At 39.2% G+C, this 9127-nt stretch overlaps 1 pseudogene; it reads right to left on the minus strand.

The window, feature by feature from the left end:
• Positions 1-337: 337 nt before the first annotated feature.
• LOC121995517 lies at positions 338-1746 on the minus strand (annotated as a pseudogene).
• Between the last annotated feature and the right edge of the window lie 7381 nt (positions 1747-9127).

Consider the following 9127-nt stretch of genomic DNA (forward strand, 5'->3'; position numbering starts at 1 on the left):
GTTATTATATCAGGATTAAGAGCACACACTTCCATAATAACTAAGGTCTAGTTCTTTTATTAAGTCAGTATAAAAAGAACTTACCTAAAATAGTCCTACTCAATACACTCAGAGTGTACTAGTGTAATTTATTAGTCAAGATAGACTAATACTTAATTACACTATGACTACTCTAATGGCTTATTTCTTTCCATCTCAGTCGTGAGCTACTGTTTATAATTTATAAAGATTCGATAACATAATGTTCTGTGTGTGACACCACACACTATGTTATCTACAATATAAATTAATTGAACAATTACACTTAACAAATAAATGTAAGCATTTGACCAATGTGATTCTTTTATTTTAAAATTAAATGTTTACAAAAGCTAGGCTTTTAGTATACACTCTAACACGAAGGCCAGGATTTAAAGGACGGGAGGTGCGCCCACGTTCGAAGGTCAGGATTTACAGGACGGGGGGGTGCCTTCTCACCTCGTCACCGTCCTCCGTCAGCCGCCCGTGGGAGCTTTTCCGTGAAGTTTTCCAAGTCATCTGCACGCTTCAACAACTTTTCGTCCGTAGCCAGGACATCGAGGTCGGCCTCCGTCTGACTGAGCTTCCGGATGGGATCAACTCCAATTCCAATCGATCGAGTAGTAATTTCTCTATACATACCTGTCAAAATGTACTCCAGCGCCGCGTATCCATGCGTACCCATGACGTGCGTGCCGACGTGGGTGTGATCACCTTGCGGCCCGTCCTTCGCCAGCCCGAAAGAGAGCTTCACCATGTAATCCTGCGGTTTCCATTAAAACACTCTGATATAAATATATACATCGAACGAACAAAGCAAGCAGAAGAAGAAGAAGTAGTTAATTAGTTAATTACCTCGTAGCAAGATATTCGAAGCTTTGAAATCGCGATAAATGACCGGCTTCTCGGCCTCGTGGAGAAACGCCAGTCCCTTCGCAGCTCCGACGGCGATCTTCAGCCTGGTCGACCATGGCAACGAGGCAAGCAATCCTTCACCGAGTTCAATAAAAACCACGTTAATTATGAATAACAAAAATTGATAGAAAATTGATGTTGATTATTCAGAAACGTCACTGTCTAGTTTTGGGAGGATTTTACTGAAACATATCCGATCGCTGTCGAGATGGAAATGTTTGAACTTTGAACAAGAATTAAATTGTGGGAGAGAAGATAAACATACTCTTGAACAGTTGATTCTCCAAGCTCCCTCTCGGCATGTACTCGTAAACCAGCATCCGGTGCTCATCCTCGCAGCAATATCCGATCAATTTAACAAGATGTGATGCCTCAGCTGACCCAAGTACACGACCTCAGCCTGCAATTAATTAATTAGTTAATTAATTAATTAAATTGAGTAAAGATGCGAATTTGATAGACTATGAGGGGTTTAAATCGAAAAATTCCGATCCTCACCAGCCACTCCCGGTGTCCCTGCTGCCCGTCGAGGTCCAGCGTCTTGACGGCGACCTGCTGCGGCCGGATCCCCGGCCGGATCCGCTCGTCGACGAACCCCTTGTAGACGTGCCCGAACCCGCCGGATCCGAGCAGGTTGGTCATGGTGAAGTTCCTCGTCGCCGTCTTCAGCTCCGCGATGGTGAACGCCACCAGGTTCGACCCCGCCACCGTCAGCGATAAGTCCTCCAGCGACAGCGGGTCCAAATCCCACGACACCCGCTGACCCGAATCCGAACTGCTCTCGTTGTACTCCCCTCCTCCTCCTCCTCCTCCTCCTCCTCCTCCTCCTCCGCCGCCGCCGCCGCCGCCGCCGCCCCAGCAGCTGATCAGCCAGGAGGAGAACGACCGGCGCCGGTGACTCTGCTCCGCCATCAAACCCAATGGATATCTTGACTCCCCCTCCGCGTGGGTTATTATTTATAGACCGATTTGGGTCAACATAAGGATGTGTTCTTGGTGGGATTGCTTTCGGATTCCTCCTCATTTTTCTTTTTTTTTTTTAAAAAAAATATTTATTATATTTTAAAATGTAATATTAAAATAGCATTGTCACAATGGGGCGGGTTTGGCGCTTCCTCTGGTGTTTAATTAATTCTATTTATTTATTTATTTATTTATTTACTTAATGGGACACGTTTGAGACAAGATACAAAGAAATGAATGGCTTTGGCCTTCGGGAGGAAACTTGTAAAGCACTGCATAAATTGACATTGTAACCGCAATTTTCTTTTTCTTTTTCTTTTTGTAAATATATATATTAACAAAATTACTATGGCCTTTTTCATGTTGGCTTGATTTTGAACATTGACTTTGAAATGACACGTGGTTGGATTTAATAAAGTCAACATCCGTTGCTTTTGCTTGCTCGCCTTGCGAAGACACGTTTTGGTCATTACGCCAAGCCACCGAGGATTCCATTTTGTACCCTCAATAGTAGATTATGCTCCCGTGGCATGCCTAAGTAGTCCACGTCACTGAGTTGACTCATCTTCATCGTCAATCATCAAACCAAAAGCATATTTTATACTGCAAACTTATGCGTCAAACTGAATCACTCGAATCGAATACCGTATACCGAAAAGATTATCCTCAGCTAATAAAAATATTTTCAATTCAGATCTTTTGATCTATAAGTTCTAATTCCCTCCGAATCCTTACACACTTCAAATACCCTTTTTTTTATTGAATTAATCTAAAAAATAAAAATCTAAAATACCTCAATTCTATATCTATATTATGATTTTTTTAGTATTTTTTTACCTTATAAATATATCTGATGATTTTTTCCCCTTTTTTAAGGATCGAAAAAAAACCTCATTAAATATATTTATAAGGTAAAAAATATTAAAAATCATAATTTATGCATGGAATTAAAATATTTTAGATTTTTTTTTGGATGAATTCAATAAAAAAAAAGGCATCTGCGTATGCAGAGACCAAAAATTATGGATCAGATCCGAACTTAAAAAAATTACATAGATATTTTATAATCTATAATTTAACATCAAGGAAATTGATTTTATTTTTATTCATTTTATTTTAATATTTAACTCATCCTTTTCACATCCAAATCTAGATGTGTCTTTAGCGTTATAGATAATGTCTATCATAAATAAAAAAAATTCAAATATATAATTTTTTTCAAAAATATATTTTAAAAAATATATTATTTATCATTTGGCACAGAATGAACCTAAATGGATTAAGTCAACTTTCAAATTCAAACTGCCCATCACTATTTCTTTTTCAACTTTTCTATAGCCAAAATAAAATCCAAATAAAAGAGAGAATCAAACAAACTTACTACAGTGGATTTTTTGCTTTTTTTTTTCTTATTTATATATTATTATTATTATTCAAAGTTGGATCACTGAATTTGATTTTTTTTTGTTTTGTCAGAGATGAAGAATTGATCTCACACGGTTATTCATTTGTTCTTTTCCAATATATATACAAGAAGAAGGTTCATTGGATTTCAGTTGTCATTGTCTTTGATGTGACTTTTTAAATTTAGAAAAAAAAAAGATAAATATTAAATGATTTATTGTAGGAAAAGAAAAGCCTACCTAATATTTATGATTGATAATCAAAATTAATTCCTTAAAATCTTTCATTTTCATCTGTGAAATTAAATTGCTTCAAAACTCGAGAGGTTTCCACACTCATGTGGTAAAAGGCGAAATCGCTCACCCCTAGTATCTCCATCGCACCTGACCCAAGGCAATCACGAGAGAGATAAATCACAGCATCCTGAGCGAGCATGTGACAGGTGGGGTGAGTTGCACCGGGACCAGAGATTTATACCCTGACTACCCTGAGTTTCGACCCAGCGACCTCATGTGGGATGTAACGACCCGGCCCTTTGACCTCTTGGGCGACCCTTGCGGCGGCCCACTGGCGGCCCAGTGGATTTTTGCCTCCCCCAGGATTCGAACTCTAAACCTCCAGGCTTAAGTATTAGAATTTATGAATCCTGGTAACCAAGTGAGATGTATTAGAATTTATGAATCCTGGTAACCAAGTGAGATGATCTCACTTGGTTACCAGGATTTATAAATTCTAATACTTAAGCCTGGAGGTTTAGAGTTCGAATCCTGGAGGAGGTAAAAATCCACTGCCAGGGGTGGAAAGTCCTAGTGAGTAACGGCACGGCCAAGGGTCGTCGATCGACGACATAAGAGGTCGCCAAATGGGCCGACGACATAAGGACCGCCAGTGGGCCGCCGCAAGGACCGCCCAAGAGGCCAAAGGGCCGGGTCATTACAATAAAAGTTGGGCAACTTTCTAAAGCATTCTGATCGGTCTAGGGACCGATCAGCCCAGGGCCTGATCGGTCCCCAGACCGATCAGAAGGGTCCTGGACCGATCAGGGTGGAGCCTGATCGGTCCACGTTCGACCGTTGAGTCACAACGGGTCGCTCCGTCTTCTCCGCTGGCTTCTGTCTTCGTTGTGTAGGTTCGCAGGTTATAAAAGGAGATCAAGGCTTTGGTGCTACTTCTCCTTTTTCCTTCTTCCTGTCCCTAAGTGCTGCTGTGCTTGAGCTTTGTTGAGCTCCTCCAAAGCTTCGCGTGAGCTTCCGGCTGGATCATCTGCTGTTGTAGGCGCTCGGAGCTGTTACTTCTTCCAGTCGACGAGAAGGCAAGATTGTTTTTACACTTGTATTGTCTTCTGCTTTCTTGTATTTCTTGTACATTCATCTTGCTGTTGCAAGAGTATTGTGGCGAGGTTTCTCCACCCATAAGGAGTTATTTTTAGCCGGTTTTCCGGGGACTCATCCACCGACGGATTGACTGGACTCGTCCACCTTACGGACACGCCAAGGAGTAGGAGCCCTAATCTCCGAACCTCGTTACATCGGTTTGTTTGAGGTTTGTCTTCTTTTCCTTCGTTTCTACGTGTTATTTTCCGCTGCGCTAACCTAGTTTGTAGAAACGCGACGATTTGGGGTCGGCTATTCACACCCCCCTCTCTAGCCTCCGTACGAAGGATCCTAACACCTTCTTCCTCTCAAGCTCTCCCTCTCCTCCTCAACTTGGCCGAACCATACATAGGTGCTAGCACACCTTTTGTGTGGTTTTCTCCACCTACGTGTTCGTGTGGATACTTCTAGAGGAGTATCTATCTTGATACTCTCGAGATCCGGCACCGTTTGGACGAGCGGGAATTTTGCGAGGGCACGCTTCAAAGGTAAAAGCTCTCAACACATAGATCTAGGAGTAGATCTAAAGTTTTTGAAACTCGTACTTGTATTTCATTCGTTTTTTTTTCCTTGCACGGATCTACGGCTTTGGGTGATTCGGGGTTTCCGCGACGCGAAAAGCGGTGTCTCTTGGGTGACCCTTGTGGCGGCCTTTATGTCGTCGGCCCATTTGGCGACCTCTCATGTCGTCGACCGACGACCCTTTGGCCGTGCCGTTACTCACTAGGACTTTCCACCCCTGGCAGTGGATTTTTTGCCTCTCCCAGGATTCGAACTCTAAACCTCCAGGCTTAAGTATTAGACTTGGTTACCAGGATTCATAAACTCTAATACTTAAGCTTGGAAGTTTAGAGTTCGAATCCTGGGGGAGGCAAAAATCCACTGCCAAGGGTGGAAAGTCCTAGTGAGTAACGGCACGGCTAAATGGGCCGACGACATAAGGGCCGCCAGTTGAGTCGCCACAAGGGCCGCCCAAGAGGCCAAAGGGCCATGTCGTTACAATAAAAAGTTTTGAAACTCGTACTCATAATTCTTCGTTCGACCCTCTTGCACGGATCTACGGCCAAGAGGGCCGGGTCGTTATAATGTGAGGAGGGGTTTTTGATTTTGTGGAATAATGTGTGCATTCATTCCATCTTCTTCTTTGGTCTTTTCCTCTTTGTTTTGCTGCTGTTGCCGTGAACTTCCAAGAGAGGAGAAGGTGGTTGAGTGAATTCCAAGAGCAAAGGAAGAGTGAATGTCACAAAGGAGGGATACTACTTCTTGAGTGTAAAAGTTTCTTTTGTACTATCTCTTTTTCTTCCTTTCCAATCCCATCCGAGAGCTCTAGAAAGTGCTAGCACACTTGGGGCTCTCTTCTCCATCTTTGAGTGCTAGAGAGCACTCCTTGTTCGTGTGGATATCACTAGAGAAGTATCTACCTTGATACTTTGGAGATCCGACACGTACCTTGGACGAGCGGGAATTTTGCGAGGGCACGCTTCAAAGGTAAAAGCTCTCAACACATAGATCTAGGAGTAGATCTAATGTTTTTGAAACTCGTACTTGTATTTCATTCGATTTTTCCTTGCACGGATCTACAGCTTTGGGTGATACGGGGTTTCCGCGACGCGAAAAGCGGTTTTCGCGGCCCGAAAAACCAAACAGTGGTATCATCTCACTTGGTTATCAGGATTCATAAACTCTAATACTTAAGCTTGGAGGTTTAGAGTTCGAATCTTGGGGGAGGCAAAAATCCACTGACCAGGGGTGGAAAGTCCTAGTGAGTAACGACACGACCAAGGGTCGTTGGTCGACGACATGAGAGGTCGCCAAATGGGCCGACGATATAAGGGCCGACCGTCGATGACCCGAGGGTCACCAAATGGGTCGCCAAATGGACCAAGAGGGTCGGGTCGTTACATGAAAAACATCCCACCATATACCAACTCGAATGACCTGTGGGATCGAGAAGTTTCCACACTCGTAAACTAGACAAAATGCTTAATTATTCGTATAAAATTATACAAATTAAGTCACTAGACGTATAAAATGATTTAGATATTAATTATTAATTAATTTAAAGTCGAGTGGTTGGGGATTTTATGCCGTATTAATTTATGCGAGTGACGTGTTATGTCGTATTAATTTATGCGAGTGACCTGGAAATTGCACTGCATGCCATTTTTTATTCGGACCGCGCAGTCAGCTGCCGCGCACGTGGTTAAATGTGAGGAAACGGACAAAGCCATTGAGGCACGTGGATTTGAAGAAATACAATAAAATCCAATATTTAATCTTTAATTTTATTTGCAATTAAGATTTGAAAATGACTCAATTTCGGCTATTAATTGGGATAGAGGACGCAAAAAATATAATTCTCGTAAAAAAATGTGTTGTGCATTTTTTTTATTCTATAAATTAATTTATAAAAAACACATTTTTATGAATGAATATTTAAAATATTTTTAAATTATCCCATATTCGGTTAGAATTGAACGAATAAAATTACTCGAAATTGAATTAATTGATTTTTTTCAAATCAAACGGATAATTTTGTCATTAAAATTGATTAATTGATTAATTTAAAAAAAATACAAAATTCAAAATTTATTCAGTAATTGATTTTTAAAAAATTTATTTGATATAATAATTTTTTAAAAAAAAACTAATCTCAATATTTTATTATTTAATAAAAAATATTTTCAGAATTCAAAATTGAAAAAAAAAACAATTTAACTAAAATAATTTTATTTACCCATGTATGCTAGAATCAATGAATCTATTTTATAATAAGAGGAGATGAATCTAAATATATGATAATTACAAATTTCAAATTCAAATCGAAGAAGAAGAAGAAGAAGAAGAAGAAGAAGAAGGAGGAGAAGGAGGAGGAGGAGGAGGAGGAGGAAGAAAGCTTAGCTAATGCGATGAGTGTTGGAATGTATACTAAAAGGTTAGTTTTTTTATAGATATTTATTTAGAAATAAAAATTACATTGGTCAAATACTACATTTATGATAAATGTAGTTGTCCGTTTAGTTTATATTGTAGATAACATGATGTGTGGTGTAACACAAAGAAGATCGTGTTATCAGTCCCTTATAAATTATAAATAGTAGCTCACTACTAAAAATGGAAAGAGACAAACCATTGGTACGGTCGTAGTGTAATTTGGTATTAGTTTATCTTAACTATAAAATTACACTAGTACACTATGAGTGTATTGAGTAGGACCATTTAAGGTAGTTCTTTTTATACTAATTTCATAAAAGAACAAGACCTCAATTATTATGAAAGTGTGTGCTCTTAATCCCGATATAATAACAAGCACATATACTTAATATTTATTTCTTTAATTTATCAAAGAGTGAGATTTAGTTCGTTTAATCAATAGGCTTGATAGTTGGGAAATAATATTATTTATAAGGCGTGTTGTTGATTATAAAAGGAAATTGTGTCCTAATAATCTAGGTTGATGATGTCCCCAAGACGAGTTCATAAAGTTTGTCATGTAAACCCTGCAAGTGGATTTAAGTCTAACATGACAATAATGTTGAGTGGTACTACTCTTGGATCTAGATATTAATTAAGTGAGTTGTCAGTAGCTCATTTAGTTAATGGGCATTCCATATCTTAAACACAGGGAGATTAATGCACTCATGATAAGAAGGAACTCATGATGTAATATGGAATTGGTGCGATAGTTCAATAGTAACTCTTTAGTGGTATGAGTTATTATTGATAAACTTAAGTTGTGTGTTCGGGGCGAACACGGGAAGCTCAAGTTCATCGGGAGACCAAAAACAATTCCTCCTCTCGGTCCCTATTGTAGCCTCTTATTTATTAAGCTTTTAATTCACCTAAACCCAACTTCTTACCCACCTTGGTGTGGTCGGCCAAGCCTAGCTTGGAGCCCAAGCTAGGGTCGGCCAAAGGCTAAGGATAGAGCCCAAGTAAGGGTCGGCCAAGCCATGCTTAGTGACCAAGCATGGGGTTGGCCACATATAGAGGATAAGGAAGTTTTTATTAAAAATAAAATTTTGATAAAAATTTTCCTTATTTGAAGTTATCCACATGGTTTTAAAAGAGAGTTTTAAAAATCTAAAATATTTCCTTTTATAGTTTTCTATATAGGATTAAAGAGAGGTTTGATATCTTTCCTTATTTGTAGTTGTCTATAATAAAGATTTTAATTTTTGATAAAACTTTCCTTTTTAGTAACCATGTTTTAAAAGAGAAGTTTTATTTTAAAATTTCTTCTTTTAAAGATATCCATAAAAGGATTTAAAAGAGAGATTTTAATTTTATAAAACTTACCTTTTATATCTATTCACATAAGGGATTTTGAAAAATAGATTTTAATTTTTTGTTTAGAATCTTTCCATATTTGTGGCATGAGAAGGGTGGCCGGCCATGTGAAGGTTCAAAAGGAGTTTTGATTTTTTTATTTTAAAACTTTCCCATCATAATAG

The sequence above is a fragment of the Zingiber officinale genome, chromosome 6A (assembly GCF_018446385.1).
Source record: "Zingiber officinale cultivar Zhangliang chromosome 6A, Zo_v1.1, whole genome shotgun sequence".
Taxonomy (NCBI): Eukaryota; Viridiplantae; Streptophyta; class Magnoliopsida; order Zingiberales; family Zingiberaceae; genus Zingiber; species Zingiber officinale.